The sequence below is a fragment of the Piliocolobus tephrosceles genome, chromosome 7 (assembly GCF_002776525.5).
Source record: "Piliocolobus tephrosceles isolate RC106 chromosome 7, ASM277652v3, whole genome shotgun sequence".
Classification (NCBI taxonomy): Eukaryota; Metazoa; Chordata; class Mammalia; order Primates; family Cercopithecidae; genus Piliocolobus; species Piliocolobus tephrosceles.
The window spans coordinates 118,868,526-118,893,343 of NC_045440.1; the positions used below are offsets into that span (position 1 = coordinate 118,868,526).

Here is a 24,818-nt window from a genome sequence, read left to right on the forward strand (position 1 = left end):
ACATCATTTGATCACAGTATCCGAAAGTTCTTAGAAGAGTGTTATATTTTTAAAAAGGACCAGATAGCTTCACAATTCCCAGGTAGTAAAATGACTTTTTACTTCCCAATGAAGCAGAGGTGAGGCACATTAGAGGTGGGAGAAGACAGCAGAGTTCACAGGGATAGAATTATAGTCATATGCATATACTCTAATGGCATAATATTTGCTTTATTTTGCTTTATATATACGATGCAGTTCAAAGGTGTTCAGGGATTTTCTTCTGTTTATACTGAAGATGACTGTGAAAGTCAGACAGACTAAAATTAAGCACAAATCCCAATTCCATTTTGAAGTTTGTGTTCTCAGAAATTCACTTTACCTCTCTGAGCTTCTCTGCCTAATCTACAGCTTTTAACAGGGAGACAAAACGAAATACCATACAAAACACTTAGCAGAGCGTCCAACATAAAGGAAGCACCCAGGAAAGGAAGTTAGTATTATTTAGAAGTTTAAACATAAGTAAAGAAATCAACATTAAAATGGCTGTCTGGCAGAGTGTCTGTGCTCTTTTATTATAGAGTTTATGGGAGATAATGTCAGTTGTAATTTATGCTGTGAAATGGACTAATTTATCCACAGAAGAAAAAATGTTAATAAGGCATGAGAAACCTGGTGCCTTCTTAGGTATGTGGCATTTTTATCTGGGAAAAGATTGATTTTTATTGTCCTCATTTTAAGTTACCATAGGTCAGAAATATATCTGGAAGGCTATATCAAATTGAGAACTAGTTTCTCTTAATGTATAACCTCTCATTGAAAAATGCATGCATGTAAATAATGCATATATTATATTCAGGGCCATTTTTCAGCATACATATATCTCTATTTTTAAGCCCTTTCATTAACAAGTTTTAAAATAGAAGGCTTCTTTTAAAAGGTTTCTTTTTATAAATGATAATACTTGAATTGATGAACCTCTTCTGAAGTGTCAATCTAGCATAATTAGTTAACAGGACTTGCTGTTGTGTAATTTTTCATGCTAATGATTTGATTCAATATGAACATTAAATTTACGTGCATGTCAGCCATTAAAATAAGTCAACAGAATTATTGGCATTGGTTAGAAAGTAGGTTGACTAGAAAATATTTAAATATACTTTAGGAGAAAATATTAAATGCCCTTCTTTTTACCATTACAAAGAAAAAGTATTAGGTTGCATTTATATTTTACAATTTGTTATTTGCGTTTTCTTTCCTGTAAATATGCTGTTTATCTTTCCACAGGCCCACTTTCAAGTAAAAGTGACGCAGAAAAAGGTAATGGTTTGGCAAATAAGATATACACAGATTTGACTTGTTTGCCCGTTTACAGATCAGACATTTCAGGTTTATAAATAGCTCCTTTAAAGGCTGGTTGCCACCAAAAATTAATTAAATTAAGAACAAACTGTGAACTAGCCAAGTACTATTCATCAAATGCATTGAGTTTAAATTCCAAGCTGTCTCAAAACTTTTGTGGTGCTAACAAACAGAGCTTATAACTTGGCTTACAGAACCCTCACTTTACTATGAAAATCAACCCCCCCACTCTCCTGCAACAAAACCCATACAGAGTAATTACATTTTTTACTTGTCCGTAAATATCACAAGGGCTTAGAATATGATGGAAGTGAAGTGATATTGTTTCATAATTCAAACACTAGAGAGCCTCATCTAACTGTACCAGATCATCAAAAAACTAGGGCATAAAAACTATTATGAGAACTCTATTCATTCTGAAATCTGAGCAACTACTTTCAGTGTTTGAAGAAGCTCTGTCTGCTCATCTCAAATAAAGAGGGTAACTATTTGAGGAACAGAGATTGACTATGTTTAGAACTGCTTTCAGGAACACAGTGGAAACCTGGATAAGTATATCTGCTGAGACAGTGATCTCTTTTTTCCCCCCTCTGAGTTTTTCTAAAATATCTTGGTATAACTCAAATACCAAAGTTTTGGCTTCAGCCTTCGATTATGAAGATTTCCACTGAGTACCCTGTGAGATAATGTACTGCAAAGGCACAGTGAAGAATGTAGTGATGGAAGACAGTTCTTGGAAAATTTCAGTAAGTTTAGAAAGACAGCATAACGGTACAAATGAACCGAATACAGGGCAGAACAGGATGAGGCTTCCACCTGTCCCTTGCAAAATGCTAAGGAAGTACAGAGGAGGAAAAGGATCCTTGAGATAACATGGATGTTGGGGGAAGCGATCCCAGATTAAGTATAAACTGGGGACTCAGTCAGGACCCCAAACTGATCTATTTTGGTGAGCCATTACTTAAATCAGGTCATTAGCTTTGCTCTTTGAATAATATCTTTTAATGGCAACTAACCATTCAATGAGGGTAAAAACAAATCATTTCAAATGAGAATTAATATGTGTATGTTTAGTTGTTTAAAGTCCTAGCTTGCAGCAGTTTTGTGATGTATAAGGTGAAATCTAACCTATATATGCAAATAGATTTTACTGAATCCTAACTGAACACGTAGGTCAATTTTGGCTGTACAAAGTCTTATGGTTATAAGTAAGTAAATCAATTTTTTTACATTACAAAGTAGTTTTCCTTATTTCAATTACTACGAATATCTAAAATACTTAAAGTAAAAAATAAACTATTCATTACAATCATTAGCAATGGCTACATCTTCTCTGGCAAACATCACACTGCTAGGAGAGCACATTCTGTCCCCATACTTTCAAGTTTAACTGAATAAACATAGGCCTTTTAGTGTTCCTTAAACCCCAACAAAGTTGGGATACATCAATTTAATAGAAGAAGGAAGTCCCTAAGGCAAGGTAACTCTTTTGATTTCGTTTTGGTTCTTTTCATCAAAGATCAAGTCTAGAGAGTGTATGAAAATAGCTTCAGTTGACCATCAACATGGTTACAGCAACAAAAGAAACAAGAATATAACCTCAATAACTAGGATCCATATCCTGTGGGCATTTCAGATAAAAGAACCCCACCTTAACTAAAACCGAAGTGCACAGAAAGCCATGGGAAAACCCAGAAAGAAAATTAATGTAATTATTTCCATGTGATCAATATAACTGGTTGTATAACTTACTATCTTTAGTAAAAAGCAGTAGCAATTTGCCATTTACATATGAGTTTTATTTAACTGCTTTGCACTGTAAATGCATAAACATTTTCATTCCATATAAGTAGCTCTTGTCCTTTTGAGGAGCAGACATCGTAACTTATTTATCCTTATGTTTCCAGAGCCTACCTGAACTGATACTAGCACAGAATAAACACTCAGTCACTTTCTGCTGAATGGATAAAGTGAGAGAGGAGGTAAGAAACTATAAGCGATTAGAATGTTCTAGGCATCACGTCAGATTCTTTGCTTATGCCTTTTTAATTTAATTCTAGGCTGGGCACGGTGTCTCGTGCCTATAATCCCAGCACTTTGGGAGGCTGGGGCAGGTGAATTGCTTGAACCCAAGAGTATAAGACTGGCCTGGGCAACATAGTGAGACCCCATCTCTATAAAAAATACAAAAAATAACCAGGCATGGTGGCATGCATTTGTGTTCTCAGCTAACTTGGGAGGCTGATGTGGGAGGATCAGCCTCAGGCTGAGCCTGAGAGGGTCAAGGCTTCAGTGAGCTACAATCATGCCACTGCACTCCAGCCTGGGTGACAGAGTGAGACCCTGTCTCAAAACAAACAAACAAAAACAACGGTGCAGCACACCAACATGGCACATGTATACATATGTAACAAACCTGCATGTTGTACACATGTACCCTAGAACTTAAAGTATAATAATAATAATAAAAAGACAAAACAAAATTAATTGTAAGTATCATCCTATGATAAATAATCATCTCCATTTTACAGATGAGATTAAAGCTCCAAGTGGTTAAGTAACTTGCCCAAGCTCACACACACAGCAAGGACATGGCAAGGTAAATGCTAACAATCTGGTCTGTCTAAATCCCAAACATTTGTGGTTAGACACTGACACTGCAGGCATATATGAAAACGCGCTACCTCCATCTATTCTAAAACTGTAAGCCAGCTAGAAGTATGTATGCACATCAGAGTGCAAATTTGATCCACTGAATTGAACATAGCAAAGAAATTATACCACAACCAGCTCTCAGTAGCCTCTAAAGATGAGTGATTTTTGAAAAGCATATAAAAGATACAAACTGGATATTCTCCAGACAGGATACTACAGAGAACAGGAGAGGATATTTCCCGGCTCCAAAAATGCTTTCATGGAAAAACGTGTATTTGACTCATAGTTGCTTTGTAAAATATATGACTTCTCTCATTAATCATTGTAATGTGAATTCTAGAGAAAAATATAACAATCTTATTCTTGTTACAGAATGGGATGAGGTCATGATAAATCAAATAGTGTGGAATAATGAAAGCACTTTTGCCATTAAAATAAACCAACATCAATGTATCTCAAAACAAGGTATAGTACAACCAAACTGGAAAATCTAAACGTTCCTTCTATCTTTACCACTGTTAACAATGCTGTGTGTCTTCATTAGCTAAAGTCAAAAAAAAAAAGAAAAAAATCTGTTAGACAAAATACAGGTAAACACAATATCATAATATGATTTACATACATTCAATTTAAGTATCTAATATCAAAGCTTCAAAAAAGCTTAAATCTTTAATATTTCATATTTTCAAATTTTATCTGAGAGAGGCAAGTCAAATATCATGTCCCCATGATAGAAGGAATATCTGTAGTACTTAGATGCTGAAGACTTCTCTAACACATCCTTCAAGAGGCAAATAAGGACACAAAGTCAGTTGTCCTTTGTCCTGCTTCCTTTCAGATCTTTAGTTTCTTGCTTTGATATTTAGGGTTTGTTATCTGTTTAGTAATACATTATAAAAGTATTCTTTCTGAGAAGTTCAGCTTCATCTAAAAGAGCTTCAAAAATGACTTTTTTCCTGGAAATCATACCAATTAATGTGATGTCCTACAATGCTATTTTCAAAATTTCACAGTAGGGGTAAGATGCCATATTAGTTTTCCAATTTTATCTCATTGACAGAATATGTAAAAACTGTTACAATAGTGCTTGATGCACTTCAGGAAATTTTCCAGAAGTAGTTCTTGAATGAAGAACACAATCTTCTACCACCAGTTTTGGAGAACCAGTTGTCCCAAGGCTCTAAAACCACTTTTCTTTTTGCAGTTATGGATACTGGAACTCCTTGTAGTAGGCAGAATTGTAAGATGATCTCCAAGATTCCTGGGTCCTCCTGTATATATCTTGTCTCAGTTATTCAATAACACTGATCTAGGACCTGTTCTGAAGGGATTTGACAGATGAAATTTAGGTCCCAAATAGTTGACGTTACAACAAGAGGTTATCCAGTTGGGTTTGATATACACACACAAGCCCTGAGTTTTGTTTGGCTGGTCTCAGAAGAGGAAGTCAGAGAGATGTGCCTCACCTGGCCTGAAAGAAAGCACACATCTCTGAGGGCCACATGGGAACTGCCCATTGGGGCTGACAGTGGTCTCTGGCCAACAGCTACAAGGAACATGGGGACCTCAGTCCTACAGATGCAAGGAAATGAATTATTCCAACAACCAGTGAGCTTGGAAAAGGACTCTGAGCCCAGATGAGAACCATGGCCCAGCTGACATCTCAATTTCAGCGTAGTGAGACCCTGAACAGAACATCCAGTCATGCTGTGCCCAGTCTCCTGCCCTACAAAAAACTGTGAGATAATTAATTTGCAGTATTTTAAACTGCTACATTTGTAGTAATTTGTTACACACAGCAATAGAACATATGCCTCTTTAGTTTTACAGTGTACCCCATACTTGCTGAGTCATACCACATCCAAACAATGTAGTTACAATATGTGTTGCCTATATATATCATCAATGCTATATATAATCACTCCATGAGGGAATGTTAAAAAAAAACTTACCATGATCTATGCCAGAGTTTACTGAGAAGCTGAGGGGAAAAGGCACAAATATAGGAAACGGTTCTTTGAAAATCCAAGTTACAGTCTGAGTCATCAGATGATTTTGAACCGAGAGATGATATAATTTGGGAAGCTGATCTTAGCACGAACTGCAGGATAGACAGGAGAGAGGAAATTCAGAGAACAAGAAGACCAGGTAGTAGGCAATAAATCAGGAGAGAAGAAAAGAGGCTTCTGATGAGCAGTGGAAATAAAAAGAAGAAATTAGCCATGTCACATTTGAAGGAAAACTCTATAAAATTATGCTTCTTCATTACATAGTTACAGGCATACTTTGTCTTATTAGGCTTTGCTTTATTGTGCTTCACAAATACTGCATTTTTAACAAAATATCAGTTTGTGGCAACTCCGCATCCTGCAAGTCTAAAGGAGCCATTTTTCCAAGAGCATGTGCTCACTTCATGTCACAGTGTCACATTTCAGTAATTCTCACAATATTCCAAGCTTTTTCATTATTACTATAATATCTTTTATGGTGATGTGTGATCTGTGATCTTTGATGTTACTACTGTAGTTGTTTCAGTGTGCTACGAACCACACTCATAAGGTAGTGTACTTAATCAATAAATGTTGCGTGTGTCCTGACTGCTCCACTGACCAGCCATTCCCTCATCTCTCTCCCTCTCCATGGGTCTCCCTATTCCCTGAGATAGGACAGTATTGAACTTAGGCCAACTATTATCCCTACAGTAGCCTCTTAAGTGTTCAAGTGAAAGGAAGAGCTGCATGTGTCTCCTTATAAAGGGAAAACCAGAAATGAGTAAGCTTAGTGAGGAAAGCACATCAAAAACTGAGAAAGGCCGAAAGCTAGGGCCTCTGGAGCTCAACGTTGAATTGTGAATGCAAAGGCAAAGTTCTTGAAAGAAATTAAAAGTGCTAGTCATGTGAATATACAAATGATAAAATAGCAAAATTACCTTATTGCTAATATGAAGAAAGTTTTAATGGTCTGGACTGAAGATCAAACCAGCCACAATATTCCCTTAAGCCAAAGTCTAACCCAAAGCAAGGCCCTAATTCTCTTCAATTCCATGAAGTCTGAGAGAGGTGAGGAAGGTGCAGAAGAAAAATCTTAATCTAGCAGAGGCTGGTTCATGAGGTTGAAGGAAAGAAGCCATCTCCATATAAAAGTACAAGGTTAAGAAGCAAGTGCTGAAGGAGAAACTCCAAGTTATCCCAAAGCTGTAGGTAAGGTGATTGATGAAGACAGTTGCAATAAACAATAGATTTTCAATGGAGATAAGACTGTTTTCTATTGGAAAAAGATGCCGCCTTTCATAGCTAGAGAAGAAAATTCAATGCCTGGACTCAAAGCTTCAAAGGACCGGCTGAGTCTCTTTTTAAGGGCTAATATAGCTGGTGACTTGAAATTCAAGCCAGTGCTCACTTATCATTCTAAAATTCCTGGAGCCGTTAAGATTTATGCTAAATGTACTCTGCCTATTTTCTATAAATGGGACAGCAAAGCCTGGAGGACAGCACATCTGTTACAGCATGGTTTACCGAATATGTGAAGCCCACTGTTGAGACCTACTTCTCAGAAAGAAAAAGATTCCTTTCAAAAGATCACTGCTCATTGACAGTGCACCTGGTTACCCCAGAGCTCTGATGGATATGTACAGGAGATTAGTGTGTGTGTGTGTGTGTTTTTTTCATGCCTGCAAAGACAATTTTTATTCTGCAGCCTGCGGACCCAGGAATAATTAGGACTTTTCAAGTCTTATTATTCAAGAAATACATTTTATAAGGCTATAGTGGTCATAGACAGTGATTGCTCTGATAGATCTGGGCAAAGTCAATTGAAAACCTTCTAGAAAGGATTCACCATTCTAGATGGCATGAAGTACATTCATAATTCATGGGAGGAGGTTAAAATATCAACACTAACAGGATTTTGTAAGAAGCTGATTCCAATCCTCAAGAATGATTTTGAGGATTTTAAGACTTCACTTGGAGTAAGTAACCATAGATTTGGTAGAAATAGCAAGATAACTGGAATTAGAAGTTGAGCCTGAAGATGTAACTGATTGCTGTAATCTCATGATAAAATTTGAACCAATAAGGAGTTGCTTCTTATGGATGAACAAAGAAAGTGGTTTCTAAGAAGAAATCTAGTCCTAGTAAATATGCTGTGAATGTCATTGAAATGAAGAAAGGATTTAGAATATTACTTCAATGTAGTTGATAAAGAAGAGGCCGGGTAAAGAAGAGGCAGGGTTTGAGAGGGTTGACTCCAATTTTGAATGAAGTTCTACTGTCGGTAAAATGCTATTGAACAGCATTGCATACTAGAGGAAATATTTTATGAAAAGAAGAGACAATTGATGCATCAGACTTCACTGTTGTCTTATTTCAAGAAACTGCCACAGTCACCTTAACCTTCAGCAGACACCACCTTGATCAGTCACCTGCCATCAATATCGAGGCAAAATCCTCCACCAGACAAATGACTATGACTCCTTAGAGGCTTAGATAATTATTAAACATTTTTAACAATAAGGTATTTTTTTTTTTTTGGAGACGGATTCTCGCTGTCACTCAGGCTGGAGTGCAGTGGCCGGATCTCAGCTCACTGCAAGCTCCGCCTCCCGGGTTTACGCCATTCTCCTGCCTCAGCCTCCCGAGTAGCTGGGACTACAGGCGCCCGCCATGTCTCCCAGCTAGTTTTTTTTTTTTTTTGTATTTTTTAGTAGAGACGGGGTTTCACCGTGTTAGCCAGGATGGTCTCGATCTCCTGACCTTGTGATCCGCCCGTCTCGGCCTCCCAAAGTGTTGGGATTACAGGCTTGAACCACCGCGCCTGGCTAGCAATAAGGTATTTTTAAATTAAGATATGCACACGGTTTCTTAAGACATAATGCTATTGTACACTTAGTAGACTACAGTATAATGTAAACATAACTTTTATATGCACTGGGAAGCCAAAATATTCATATGACTTGTTTTATTTTGATACACATTTTATTGCAGTGGTCTGGAACCAAGCCCACAGTTATCTCCAAGGTATGCCTGTGTGGTATAAATAAGACTACGGGCCGGGTGTGGTGGCTCACACCTGTAATCCCAGCCCTTTGGGAGGCCAAGGTGGGTGGACTGTGGAGGCAAGAATGTTGGCCATTCTTTCTGGCCAACATGGTGAAAACCCATCTCTACTAAAAATACAAAAATTAGCTGGGCATGGTGATGCATGCCTGTAGTCCCAGCTACTCAGGAGGCTGAGTCAGGAGAATCGCTTGAACCCAGGAGGTGGAGGTTGCAGTGAGCCGAGACCGCACCACTGCACTCCAGCCTGGTGACAGAGTGAGATTCCGTTAAAAAAATAAAAAAAACCAGACATTTTTCAAAGAGCTTCCCTAGAATCTTTTAGAGACCACATTTTCCCTTCTCACTCAAGATGATATTGGAGAATTCATACTAAAAGGCAGAAAACAGATATATAAGAATAAAATAGACACCTGGATAATTTAGAGTTAAAATAATCAGCTCATACAATCAGTGACATTATAAAAGAGGTTAAGTTATGTATTAATATATTTCAATACTTTCAAAACGTTCTCAGAAAAAAAGTGTGTAACATTTTAGTAGGTCGCAGTTACTTCTATTTTTAAAAAGTTTTGTCTAATAAGTAGTATAGCTCTTACGACTTTTAAACTCCCACTCCATCATAATAAGACCTTTTTGTCTACTGAAAAATAATCTATATGACTTAGTTTGACCTTCTTATCCTCCACATCCTGCTCTCATTCTTATGCAAACTGGAATACATACCTGATCTCAAGTGAATTACATGGTATATACACTTTCAATTAGAAACATACAATATATGAGACACTAATAAAATGTCAGCTTGTTTTATCACTGCATATGGGAACATACTGTCTTACTTCATTTTTGTGTAGCCACATTTTTCAGTTATTCCCATTATACAAAATCAAAACAAAGACTGGGACTGAATCCCAATCTTAAAAAACAAGTTTTTAAAGAAAAATAGTGTTGTTATTGTTTTCTTTTTTTACTTTGCTTCATAGAAAAAAAAAAAACAGAATTTTTCGTGCAGTATGAAATCTTTTCCAATTAAAAACTTTATTGCATACCATTGTCTGGCAGAATTTGGTTCAGCAATCACATATTTCTTGGTTTACTAATAAAGAGTTGGATTTGTAAACATTAATTAAAGAGCGTACATTTTGTTTTCATTTATTTGTATCAAAAGATCAAGAATTATAATGCTCTGAGGCCACATTATGTTCTAAATTCAAAGCGAAGAGTGGCTTTTGGCAGGATGAAAAAAATGTACACATGACATTTTGGAGAGGATGGTAAACGTTATTAGAAATATACTTTATTAGAGTCCCTATTAGCACGAATTTGGCTTTTTAAAAGACCTCCTATAAAGTTAAGGCTTTCTGAAAGACATTCAAATCATTTTTGTAAAGATATTTAAAGAACAGGTAAATAATATCTTACCATTTTTAAATGGTAAAATGGCAATATTCAAATATGGGTTTCTCGATCCATCTTAAACTTAATGGTTTTAATATGTTATTTCTTATGCCATACATAAAAATGTGTTGTGTTGCTTGTTTCCTTTAAAAGTTACTGATCCTCAATGTCTCATTTTTAGCTAAACGTAAGAGTAGAAGGAAACACGAATGAAATAATGTTTGTGATATCTGGCTGATGGTTATCTCTATATTTTATTCCATTTTGTTTTACAATTGTATTTTTATAATAGATATCAGTGCAAGGCATACACAAGGGTTCTGTCAAACTTTTTATCTTACCAAGACAAGGAAGTTTTACTAAGGCAAGACCAAGTTTTACAGGGAATTCTTAAATGTTTCAATTCTCATAAAATCCAGAAATGATAGTAAGCAAGAAAGTAAAACTGTGAAATAACTCTTTGCATTCCAATTTTTCTTTAACCTGAGGATAATTTAAAATAGCTTTATTATAAGAGGATAAAGATACATAGCTAATTATGCTATTATATTTATTAAAGTTCTTTGAAAATTATAATCCACACATTAAAATCCATACAAAATCTACTGTATATACGCATATGCACATAATACATGTAATTTGCATGCATGCAAAAATAACTTTTTCTTAATAGGGCTAATGAATAATATTCTAATAATTTGGAATTCTACATTATAAATTCATATGCTAGAAGAAGCTATAAATTTAGTACAATAACCAGTACATTTTGATCTTTCATATTGTGTCTCAGTCAATTGTCTCCCTTTCTGTTGTCATTCCTTTTGTCTGTTATTGTTGTTGCTAACATTCACAGGTGGATCAGCCCAAAGAATTCAATTGTCTTAGACCACAGAATTCATCTCTTGAATTTTGAAACTGTGATTATCTTCTTAAGAATCTTACCTTTAAGTTAATATCAAGGACTAGAAAAATGTTTTCCCCCAATTTTGGAGACTGGTTTATTATTTTATAAATTTGAAAACAATCGCTCCTTTATTCAGATTAAATCCAGGATAGATTACAGCTCTTTGAATACACAACTCAAAAGATTCTCTGCATTTATAATATTCTATTTCTACAATTATCGAAACATACCGGATGAAGGACCAAACACCATCAACAACAAAATACTGGGACATATATTCTGAATTTCGATTTTTCAGAAAATTCTTCAATTTTGTACTCAGGATGTCAGTTTATGGTTAACAATTCTCTACTCCTCTTCTGAGGTACTAATGAGACAAAGTAAGGAGACATCTAAACCCTTTACCTTGTAATAATTAGACTTTGACAAAGACAATTCCAATTTCCCTCTTTTGTAGCTTTGTCATTCACTATTATGTTTCAGGAGACCTTTGTCTCTCTCTTTTCCTCTTTCAGAATATCATAGGTAGCTGATGTTGCCAGACTTTACCTCCAAATAAGGGAGTTTTTGCATTTATTTACATGGGATTTAAATTCCAAGATATTCCAATGGAAAGAGAAGTGGCAATATGTACAGGGTGTTAGTGCATTAGATCATTACCCATTCCATCCTGAAGTGCAATTGGTTTGCTTTTTTGTCTTTTTAGCTTTGGCTTAAACCTGAGAGTCTTCCCATCAGTGCTACCAGAAGGAATCATGGTAAACTTAGCAGAGAGTGCTGGCGCATGCCTGTAGTCCCTGCTACTCAGGAGGTCGAAGAGGGAGGATTGTTTGAGACTGCTTAAGCCCAGGAGTTCCAGCATGCAGTGAGCCATGAGCGAGACCCGATCGAAGAAAGAAAGGAAGGAAGGAAGAAAGGGAGGGAGGGAAGGAGGAAGGAAGGAAGCAAGCCTGATACTGCTGCCCACCCTCAACCCCCTGTTGCTGAGAACCTGTTAGCAACAAGGCCACTGGAATCATTATACAACGGTAAGTATCTAGATAACAAGTTAACCAAGCCAATGACAGGTTCAGATTCATTCAATTTGTATCTGAATGAATCCAAATACAAATGAGTTAATACAAATTTTTATGATAAATGAAATTTGTGGAAAGCAAATATCCTAGGGATATGGCTTTTCTTTTTGTAACAACATTTTCATAAATGAAATATACCCAGGAAGACAGATGATTATGAAAGGTTAAGGGTCTTTTAATTTCAAACTAACTCCCACTTGGCTTCTAATACATGTTGAAAAATTTGAATATAAAAAAAACTATTGAGATAAGAAACAAAAAATCCAGAGGCGTGAGGTTTGGTTAGTCAGGAAATACTTCAAAGAGTGTAGGTCTTAAAGAAAATACTGACCTTAGGCAGAATCAGAGGGGCGAGCATGCTCTTGGTTGGAGGCTTCGCTAAACAAGGACTCAGAGGTAAAAATGTTCAGGAAATGTGTTTGGCGTGTGTCCAGACAATAATGAGATACATTTTCAGGAGTTAATTAAAGAGGCAGATCATTTTGCAGTAATAGATAGGGTTCTGGTGTTAGAATATCTAAACATTTTGTCAGAAACAGGGAGCCACCAAAAGTTACTGAACACAACAATTGTTATCTATTGAGTGTCAAGCACTGTGTGTGTGTGTGCGCGCGTGTGCATATATGTGTGTATAGGTTTAATTCAATCGACAAAAATAACTCTATGGGGTGGGTGCTATTGTCATGCTAGTTTATAGATGAGGAAACTGAGGCACAGATAATTAAATGGTCCAAAGTCACATGATCAGTTAGTGGCAAAAATATGAATGGACTCTATATCTCTCTGAAAACTAAGTGAACAAAACAGTATTGTTAGTAGGATAATGAGACAGAACGTTTTATGTTTCTGTTTGAGACAGAGTCCTACTCTGTCACCCAGGCTGGAGTGCAGTGGCAAGATCTCGACTCACTGCAACCACCATCTCTCAGGTCCTAGCAATTTTCATTCCTCAGTCTCCTGAGTAGCTGGGACTACAGGAGTGTGCCACCACACCTGACTAATTTTTGTATTTTATTGTAGAGATCGGGTTTCACCAGGTTGGCCAGGCTGGTTTTGAACCCTTGACCTCAAGTGATCTGCTCACCTTGGTCTCCCAAAATGCTGGGATTACAGGTGTGAGCCACCCTGCCTGGCCCAGACAAAGGGATTTTTGATGAATAGGAGGGGTAAGATACTGTTTTTAAAAGACTGGTCAAGTGTGTAAGTTCTTCTTGAAGTGCATTAGGCTTGGCTTCTAGCCTGCACCTGAATATCTGTCCACGGGACTATTAGCAAGAGTCTGTTAGTGAAAACATTTTGGGGCCCATCTTTGAACTCACAGGTTTTCAGCCTGTCACAATAAGCTGCTAAACTTCCATGAATTCTTTCCAGTTTTAAAGACTAAAATCTACTGCATGTCACATGGCATACAGCCTTTAAAACATATTGGTAGCATTAATATACTATTCTATCCTGTTTCTATTCTATGAAGTATTTATTTATTTATTTATGACACAGTTTCGCTTCTGTTGCCCAGGCTGGGGAGCAAAGACGTGATCTCAGCGCACTGCAACCTCTACTTCCCGGGTTCAAGTGTTTCTCCTGCCTCAGCCTCCCAAGCAGCTGGGATTACAGGCGTGCACCACTACACCCATCTAATTTTGCATTTTTAGTAGAGATGGTGTTTCTTCATGTTGGTCAGGCTGGTCTCGAACTCCTGACCTCAAGTAATCTACCCGCCTCAGCCTCCCAAAGTGCCCGGATTACAGACGTGAGCCACCGCGCCCCACCTATAAAGCATTTTCTAAAAGTTGCATTCAACATGAGTTACTATCATCAATTTATATTGTTAGAAAGTATATTGGCATGGACATTATAACAATTTGACTTAAACATTTGCAATTTTATATTAGTTTTTATGTAAACTACATGTAATTTTAAAAGATATGGTATAAATGTGAATGTAATAAGAAGGTAATTAAATATTTAAATAGATGCATACATTAGTTTTCATAGAGGGCTATAGCATGGAATTATTTTATTTTACTGGAAAGAAAACAGTGATTTAAAAAGGAAACTCTAAATTCCACAAAAAATATATTCCACATATCTTTCACAAGGTTCTGTCACAGCTCTGAAAAAAATATATTCGATCATTTCATTAACAAAACTTGAACTCCTGCTGGGACATCTCATTCTGAAGCACTAGATTCAACAATGGGACTGTGAACTCCAGTGTCCATGGCAACAGTAGCTAATTCTTCTTTCCAATCATGGTGGCAATTTTCTCCCATGGCTTGAATCAGTTACAAAACAAAATACTCTCAAAGACCTTTCTGAGCCAATAGCCTTGCAGCTAATCTGCTAATAGGAAATAATCTGCAGCTAATACACACATTCCAGGGCAGTGGTGTGTTTTCTTAATACTTTGTTTCATGGGCCTCTTTCCAAAGAAAGCACAGTAAAGAATAGAAAACAGACATTCATTAAAAATAGTATTATACTACCTGGCTACTATTAATGCCTAAAACTTGCTGCAACTTGTATGGCTCTTAAAGCGTTTGTTAAAAAGCAAGTCGAGAGGAGGCAATGTAGCAACAAAAAGAACGAAAGCAAATTGCTTACGCCAAGAGGGTAGGAACTAAGAGAAAGAATATTTAAAACAATTGATTTCAGCAAGACTTCAAAGTTGACAAATGTATTTTTCTTCAATCATTACTATTTGTAGAATTAGTTATTGGATGCGCTCCAGCAACAAAAGTCTCAACTTAACTTGTAAGCCTATTTTTTTTTCTCTCTCTCTCGTGGAATAATAGAAATGATTTAGCCTTGAAATTAGTTTTTCACCTCAAGGGTCACATTTTAACCTCTTGATGAATTATAATGACCTAAATTATTCTAATTAAAGAGAAAAAACATTATCCCAGTTCTAATACAGTTTGATGAATCGGTTCCCAAAGCTTAATACTGCTGTTTCTTCATAGCAAGTTTAGGATGCTTTTTGCTTGAAAGAAAAGCTATGAATAATCATTAAGAAAGGTGAAATACCTTTTCATCCCACTCGGAGTGGAACTTCCTCCCTGCTCAGAGTTGGCATGTTTTGACATAGCAATGTATCTGATGTGCTCCTGACCTGGAATTTTACCTGGCTCAAAGAGAATGGGATGACTTAAACTTTGATGCTTCAACTCTTCATTTGGGAAGAAGTAAAAATTTCCATCATTCCTTCTAGCCATGCAGAGGATGTAGCATGGCTACTTTTACACAAAATAAAAGTGTGACACATTTTACAAAAAGGAAGCAAAATAAACAGAAGTAGCAGTAGAACAAAATTTTTAAAGTCAAAGGAATCACAGGGTATCTCTTCATCCTCTTTAAATTCGTTTTATAATTCTGGTTACTATGACAACATGATGCAACTCTGTATTACCATGACAATCTGACACAACTTTCAAAAAACAGTAAGCACTGTTTCATTCTGTTGTTCAATTGCTCCCAAGGAAACATGCTGTTATTTACTTCTGTGATGAAACCTGTACTATAGTCTGATAGATCTTATGTCAGAAAAGGAGAAGCCAAATTATGGCAGAAACTGGAGGAAATATATGTACATATACAAATATATATGTGTATATATTTAAATTATATATAAATTTATGTCATATATAAATTAGCCACTCACTGCATCGGAACCCATTCCTAAAGAATTTGACATTGGAATGTCTTCCATTTGAAGACTGAAAACTACTCCTTTACATTAGAGGGTGACTGCACATGAAAAATAGGATTAGTTTATCTTTCTAGCTACTAAATATCTTTTGCCATCATCTGTTAAAAAAAAAAATGAAATCAAAGTCTTGACAAGCCCAGTCTTTTGCAGAACTAAAGGGCCACAGGAAAACACATGGAATTAACCAGAGGATTGGGTTAAAGACACATGATAGATTTTAATGAGCTTATCATACTGTTCACACAAAATTCTACTGTTCAAATGAAATTCTACACAATCCAAATTTTTAGTTCAATTGAGCATGGTGTTGCTTGAATTAACAGACATCTTCAAAAAGGGTGTATTTGGAGTTCCCTAGTCGTCTTCCTGGCTGATCATTTCCATTTGTCACTTTATATTAAAGTCAATGATTTGAATCTTCTTTCTACCACTAGAACCCCCTCAATTCCCCCACTGCTTCTCATGGCTCAAAAGATAAATGTGTAGCTATACTTAGTTAAGCAACTGACTACAACATGTCAAATCCCGTGCAATTTCTAAAAATCCATTAGATCTAATCCTTAAAATAATTATGCAATAATAGGTGTTATTTATCCTAGGTTGAAAACAAAATTATAACTTACAAAGCCTAAGAAACCATCAATAGAACCCAGGTACTAATTGGCAGAAACACAATTTGAACCCATTTCTTTGGTCTCCAAAGTCTAAGCTCTTTTCAACCAATGGGTTGTCTTTCAAATTAAAGACCATAGTATTATGGAAATCAGCAATATAGTCTTTAACTGTAACAATCAATTATTAAACACAGAAAAAAAAAACAGCCTACATCCAGATAAGGTTTCCTTTGCAAACAGGTAAATGTTTTCACTATATCAATATAAAAAGACGGAAAAATAAATCATTCTAGGCAGAAAGAAGGCAAATGTGAGTAATATCCTGTAACGACTTTGTTTATTTAAAAAAAGGTGCAAGTGCATTGTTTTTTCATTCTGAAACATAAAGGCTATCATTTACTATAAAGTGCCAGGGGAGAAAAAAAATAGTCAATTAAACTCCTCTCTCAGCAATTTTACTGGTTATTTCAATTCTCACGAAAAATGTAAGGTAGTGTGAATTTCTAAATGTCATGAAGAAAGATAATGCCAATTTCACAACAACAACAAAAAACTCACTGAATTCTGACTCTTTCAAAATAACTAGTAGTCTATACCATGAAGTTCTGTTTAATATTTATTACAACAGTTAGTAGTTTTCTACATTGGTATCTCCATTTTAGATAAAATTTGAATATATATCTATGTGTATATTTAAAACTAATGTCATTCTTATACATACATCCTACCCCAAGTTTTGCAGCTTAAAGTTATGATGCTAAAAATTACCAAATTTGATACTCAAATGTACCTTTTATTTCAAGTAGTGTTTTCGTATGTCCAAAGTAAGAGGAAAAATTAATACCAGAAAATAAAGGTTAAAAAATATGGGAATCAAATATGTTCACTTTGCTTATGGGACGATTCCTCTGAGTGAACACAGTACCTTTATTCAGTTCTCATATGTGCCTTAGGACAGCGGTCCCCAACCTTTTTGGTACCAGGGACAGGTTCTGTGGAAGACAATTTTTCCACAGATGGGGGATATGGTTTGGGAATGAAACTGTTCCTCCTCAGATCATCAGGCATTAGTTAGATTCTAATAAGGAGCACGCAACCTAGATCCTTCTCACGTGAAGTTCACAAGAGGGTTCACTCTCCTCTGAGAATCGAAGGCAGCTGCTGATCTGACAGGAAGCGGAGCTCAGGCCATCATGCTCCCTCAACAGCCTCTCACCTGCTGTGTGGCCCAGTTCCTAACAGGCCACAGACTGGTACCTGTCCATGGCTTGGGGGTTGGGGACCCCTGCCTTAGGAAACATCTATTTCCTCCACTCCCTTATCATATTTGGGGCTTATATCGAGTCCAGAAATGGGCTCCAGGTGCTCAAGTTCTAATTCTTCTGAAAACCAGAGGAAATTACACAAAAGAAAAATAGAGACATGACTGAAAGTGGAAAGGGATAATTCTACCAGTTCTGTTTAGGGAACAACCTTGTGACCTCAGTAGCTTTTCTGATTCATGTTGCTCAGTTTCAAAGAGCGGACCCTCTACTCACCCAAGTTTTGACATTACATATGACACAAAAATATCAGAGATTAAAATTATGTTACATCAATAAGCCTTTGTAAAGGGCATCGATCCCACGCCTGGGTTTTGATTGTGGGCATATACCAATCCGGCACATTCTTGTGATATTAAAATTTCTGGTTTTGAAGTCCTCAGCAGATTAGGGGCATCCAAAAAGCAGAGGATAGGAGAGGAGTAGGGAGGGTCATTTAACAACATCAGGAATGGAGAAATATTAATCAGATGATGAGGAAGATTAGAAAGCTGTTAAGAGGCCAACAAAAGAACTCAAAAAACAATGGACAGGTATAATACAGGCAGAACAATGGGCACTACTGCTGTACCATACCAATAAAGTTACAAAAGAAATCACAGGCTGGGCGTGATGGCTCACACCTGTCATCCCAGCACTTTGGGAGGCCAAAGCTGGTGGATCCCTTGAGCCCAGGAGTTTGAGACCAGTCTGGGCAACATGACAAAACCCCCATCTCTACAAAAAAATTAGTTGGGCATAGTGGTGTGCACCGGCAGTCCCAGATACCAGGAGGCTGATGTGGGAGCATCGCCTAAGTCTCTAAAGTCTATGCTGCAGGGAGCCGAGATCATGCCACTGCACTCCAGCCTGGGTGACAAAGTGAGAGCCTGTCTTAAAAATATATATGTAGCCTGGGTGCAGTGGCTCACGCCTGTAATCCCAGCACTTTGGGAGGCCGAGGCGGGTGGATCACGAGGTCAAGAGATCAAGACCATCCTGGCTAGCTAACATGGTGAAACCCTATCTCTACTAAAAACACAAAAAATTAGCTAGGCATGGTGGCAGAGGCCTGTAGTCCCAGCTACTTGGGAGGCTGAGGCAGGAGAATGGCGTCAACCCGGAAGGCGGAGCTTGCAGTAAGCCGAGATCACCTCACTGCACTCCAGCCTGGGCAACAGAGAGAGACTCCGTCTCAAGAAAGAAAGGAAAGGAAAGGAAAGGAAAGGAAAGGAAAGGAAAGGAAAGGAAAGGAAAGGAAAGGAAAGGAAGGAAGAAAGGAAAGAAAGAAAAGAAAGAAAGAAAGAAAGAAAGAAAGAAAGAAAGAAAGAAGAAAGAAAGAAAGAAAGAAAGAAAGAAAGAAAGAAAGAAAGAAAAAAAATATATATATATATAGTTGATTCACTGGCTTCAATTATAGGAATATTTCCAACAACAACACACATTTTTGTTGTTGACGTTTTCAGTTTTAATCTTGGAGAGTAACTTTAGAATTTTAAAATTTACTTATATGGAAACTAATAAGCCAGAAAAATGATATAATGTAGTAGAAGCTATGCATATATATTTGAATCCTGTACCTATAAAATTTAAGGTATTTGAAAGAAAAAGTTAGTGTCACACAAAGTAAAGAAAATCAAACTTTGCCTGAAAACACCAAAGGAACTTCAGGCTGCATATTTCTTTGAAGAAATGCCCTAGGTGATGGGAACATGATGCATTATAAATAAACTTCTTGTCACTAATAGAAAACAAATATAACCCCAGACAGAAGTGAGTTAATCCTGGTTGTTTACTGAAGTTGTAATAATGTAACCTGTTTCTATCACAGGGCAGCTACCTCCTGGGAGGTAGGGTAGACTTCAGAATAGACTTCCAAAAATGGAAAGGTTCATTGATCCTTTTAATCTGTTAATTAAATCCTTTGGAAAATGAAGTACTTTTAAATAAAAAAAATACTAAATTTCTCAGAAATCAGATGCCATTTTTGGCATTTCACAATATTTTTATGTCTCAAGCAGAACTTACGATATAACTGTGACCTCTATTTTTATTTAACAAAAGAGTAAACTAAAGAACAGATGAAGAGTTACTCTGACACAATGATTATGTAGGTTCAAAAAGCATAGGCATCTTGGTTATTTCCTAAACTGCCTGTTAAAATTATTCTTGTCCACTTGTAAAGTTTTTATGATTCTTGAGTAAAAATTCCCAGAAAGTGTAAGGTGTTATATTAATGATATAGACACATTATGGATGAATCAATGTATTGTGCTACTTTAAAAAATAAAATTCATAATGCTACATAAAAATAATACTGCCAGTGGCCAATATCTTTCTTGTGTGTTTATACTGGGCTTCTCTTTCCTTCCTTTCTCTTTGTTATGAACATCCTACCATCGAGAGGACCCCTGCTGTAGCTGGTGAACACAAAATCTTCACTTTAAAAAAAAACTAAGAAAGATTTTCAAATTGGGATCTCTTACAGATCAGATTTTACCTCTAAACAACACGGAGAAAAGTTAAAATCAACAAGAACATTAGAGGCCTAATCAGAACCACAAGCCAGGGGTTGTCTCCTGAAACACGCAGTTTTCTCTAGTAATGGAATCGGTCTGTTTAAAGTGTTTCCATTCTATTTCCTTGGGGCAGAAGAAATGCTGCTTTAGTGTTCTTGTAGGTTTAAAAAATGAATAAACACAGATAGAGAGGAATTATTGGATTTGTTTGCTGTGTCTAAGCAATATATCTACTTAGACAGTACAACTAAAGGAATATGGGGCGCTAGGACACAATGTGAATTGATTTGTAATACTACGTTAAGGCATGATGACATCTGGAAAAATGCTGAATTTCTTTCTTTCTTTTCTAGTATTATTTCTGAAGAGTGGTCAACTTTTCTTTTCTTTCTTTCTTTTTTTTTTTTTTTCCCAAGACACAGTCTCGGTCTGTCACCCAGGCTGAGGTGCAGTGGTGTGATCTCAGGTCACTGGAACCTTTGCCTCCCAGGTTCAAGCAATTCTAATGCCTTAGCCTCCCAAGTAGCTGGGATTACAGGCACGCACCACCACATCCAGCTAATTTTTGTAATTTTAGTAGAGACGGGGTTTCACCACGTTGGCTAGGCTGGTCTCGAACTCATGACCTTGTGATCCACCTGCCTTGGCCTCCCAGAGTGCTGGGATTACAGGTGTGAGCCACCGTGCCCAGCCTATTTCTTAAGTTATCAAAAAGTTCAGTATCATTTTTATGTCGTTACAAAACAGTCAGTGTAAGATTTTGTCTAGATTTGTCTCAGTTGTCCACCTCTATTATTACAAAAGCAACTAAATGTTCAGCATACTATAATCCATCCTTACTGAATTCTGTAAAAATCTTCACACTGAACAACTGTACCTTCAAAAAATTTCTACAGACATAGAAACAATATTTTTAAACCTTGCTGCCAGTTTATCACTTGATGTGTGGAAGAACATGGAATAGGTTTTCAGTCATGTATCTGAGTTGAATATTAGATGATAAACTTGGTTTTAATGACAATATAGTCCAGCAATGGCATCTATTCTTGACAATGATAAGGAATCTCAAATTTCATCCTAAATGAACCAGACATACTTCCCATGTGTATGTAGATCTTTCTATAGGGTAATTTATTTCATCGTGGGTTTGGGTGGAGGGAGCTTAATGAACGTCATGAGCAGTAACTCCTGATTCTGTGACTCTATCCTCCCTTGGTTTCAGTGATCCCCACTACTCTTTTCTGGTTCTCATCAAAGTTGTCTGACCACTCTTCAGAAATAATACTAGAATCTCAAATCAGATTTTCCCCAGGGTTCCTTCCTTCTCATTCTACATGCCTGTTTTGTTTACTACATATTCACTTACTTATTCATTCACTAAACACTTAGCTGAGCACGCCCAATGCCCAAGTTCTAGCTACTATGTTAGGTGGTAGAGAACCTGAAAAAAAGGTAGACAATTCTGTCCTCAAGGTGTACACCTGCTAGTAGGGAGATAAGCATACAAGTAAAAATGATGGTATAGCATAATGGCAACAAGCTACTTATCTACAAACTAGTGTTAACTTTGAAACCTAAGGAATCTCAAGTGTGCCCAGTTTTCGACTAATATTTAAAACTCTCTATTTTCAAATTTTTAAGATCATACAAAAATATCTTCACCCATATTCTCACCAGTTGACAGTATTAAAGCCTGGATCTCAAATATGTGAAATTCAAAGTGTTCATGAAAAATAAAATCATTAATCACTATACGGAGTCCTCTAACCAAAACCAAACAACCCACTGCTACTTCTTATTTCCCTATCTTTGTAAACAGTACAACTCTTCATACTGTCAGCCAGAGCCAAAATAGAAAATCATTTTTGTTTGTCACATCTGGTATCTTATCTTCACCGACTCTGGGTAACTTGACCTCCTAAATTTCTATGAAACCCACCCCTATTCTACTTCTCCAAATCTAGTCTACTGCTTTTATTAAGGTCTTCAATTGATTTATAACTGATCTCCTCATATCTGGACACTGGTTGCTGTCCATTCCAGTCCATCTGCATTGCCAACAAGATACAACCCCTAAAATGCACATCTGACCTTGTCCTCCTGCTTGACATCTTCCATGATTTACCATCAACAAAGTGTATCAAGTCCACCTTCTTAGCATTATATAGTCAACATATACTTAACTATGTGGGAAACACATCATCCTACATGGTTTAAAAGTGAGCTAAAAATGAATCATCAGGAAGATTACAGGCACAATCTTGATATGATGCAGATTTGAATTCTCTTTTTTTCTTAACAGAACAAAATACCATCACAAGTTCAGGGCAAGATCAATTAAGTCATGACACTCTTCTCTGAGTTACAGTTTTGGTTTTCTTAAGCACAGGCATCAAAGATAGAGAAGGCCAAAAAATAATAAAATCCAATTGCTTAAAACAGATGAGAAAAACCTTGAATACTTGAGCCCTAATAAGCCTTAACTTCAAACACTAGAATACTGAAAGGCTTATTACCTCCAATTATCAATTCCTTCCCCTTATTTCTTTGATGCAGGATCCAGGCAAACACAGGGTTAGGAAAAGAGAAGCTACCAGTACAGAAATGTGGACATTCATAAGACTGTTTCAAAACACCTAAAGGCTATCTGGTATGACAGCTTATAAAGTATCCATGCAAATACCAAAATCCAAAACTGAAATAAGATTATCTAGTAGGTACTTAACAAGCAGTATGTGAACTGTGTGAGTGTCAAAGAGCCAGCTAAGGACAATCAAGAAGTGGTGGCAGTGAAACTGTTAAAAATAGCCAGTCAATTCATCATGCTTAGACTATTTATACACATACATACATACATACATACATACATACACATTGTTTTGAAATGACATCTCATGTATTTAATATTTAATAAAGGGAATATTCATTACCAGGCATAATGGGACTTTTTTGACAAATTATTTTTATAACAAATTTTCAATATAAAGATCCAGAAAGAATCAAACTTTCTTCGTACACAACCTACTGATAAGCCCTACTTGATGGTGCTTCTCTTTCTGTAGGTAAAATACTTTTAAGAACGACACTTAGGCTGCGTGCAGTGGCTCACGCCTGTAATCCTAGCACTTTGGGAGGCTCTGGCGGGTGGATCACGAGGTCAGGAGATCGAGACCATCCTGGCTAACACGGTGAAAGCCCACCTCTACAAAAAATTATCTGGACGTGGTGGCGGGCGCCTGTAGTTCCAGCTACTGCTGAGGCTGAGGCAGGAGAAAGGCATGAACACGGGAGGCGGAGCTTGCAGTGAGCCAAGTTCGTGCCACTGCCCTCCAGCCCTCAAAAAAAAAAAAAAAAAAAGACACTTAAAGATGCCACACCAATGTATGCGAATTACCATACAATTGAACCACTGTTCAGAGCTAGCTGTCAAAAAATGTCATTTAAAAAAAAAACCACACACACATTTTACCAATAGTAAAAAGAAAAAGTTTAAGACTAGGCATACATTGGGTAAGGCTATCTTGATTTATTTTCTACATTTTAAGAAAAACATCAGAATTATTAAAAAATACAGGAACAAAAATTACAATAAAGGAAATTTAAATATCCTGAAATAGAGCAAAATATAGGGTATGTTAGAGCCTAAACCTCCAAATTGAATATACAATAAACTTCTGTTTTATTTAAAAATTAGAAGGCTAGGCCAGATTTCTTGAAGTTCCCTTGGCTTTGGAAAAATTATAACTAATGTTGACAAAACTAAGAATTTAAAAATAACTTTGAAAGAGAGCAGTAAGTATTCATGTATTAACAAAGATGCAAACCAGTATTTAATACATATTTTGTCGTAATCCTGATTGATCCTGGAGTTATTTCTGAGTTGATAGAAAAGAATGAACATTCCTTTCTTAATATAGTAATGGTATAATTCAAACCATCAAATTGTTACCTCATTGAAAACCATGTTATCCCCTTATTTGGTATTGTTGTGACTGTGAACGAAAATTATGCACTCTTATTATTATAGACAATAACTTACATATTTTTCCAAGGGCATGTGTAAAATCCCCAAATGTGTGTTTCATTAGATTGGTCAACTGAATTCTACATACTTCCCGCACAACATGCTTACAGTCTTGTGAAGGCAGGTTAACTTCCTTGTATTCTTGTTTCATTCCTCAAACCCTTCTCATTTCCTACTGGCATCCAATTGGTTATCAAGTGCTGTGGCTTCAATTCCACTA

At 36.6% G+C, this 24,818-nt stretch overlaps 1 protein-coding gene and 1 long non-coding RNA gene across 5 annotated transcripts in view; one reads left to right on the forward strand and one right to left on the reverse strand.

The window, feature by feature from the left end:
* Positions 1-24,818, reverse strand: part of TRPS1 (transcriptional repressor GATA binding 1) — a 259,896-nt gene that overhangs the window by 70,443 nt on the left and 164,635 nt on the right. The window lies entirely within an intron of this gene.
* On the forward strand, positions 1,270-12,414 carry LOC111551101. The gene is made up of 3 exons (XR_002734268.2): positions 1,270-1,299; positions 3,249-3,323; positions 12,062-12,414. It is a non-coding gene; the product is annotated as an uncharacterized LOC111551101 (long non-coding RNA).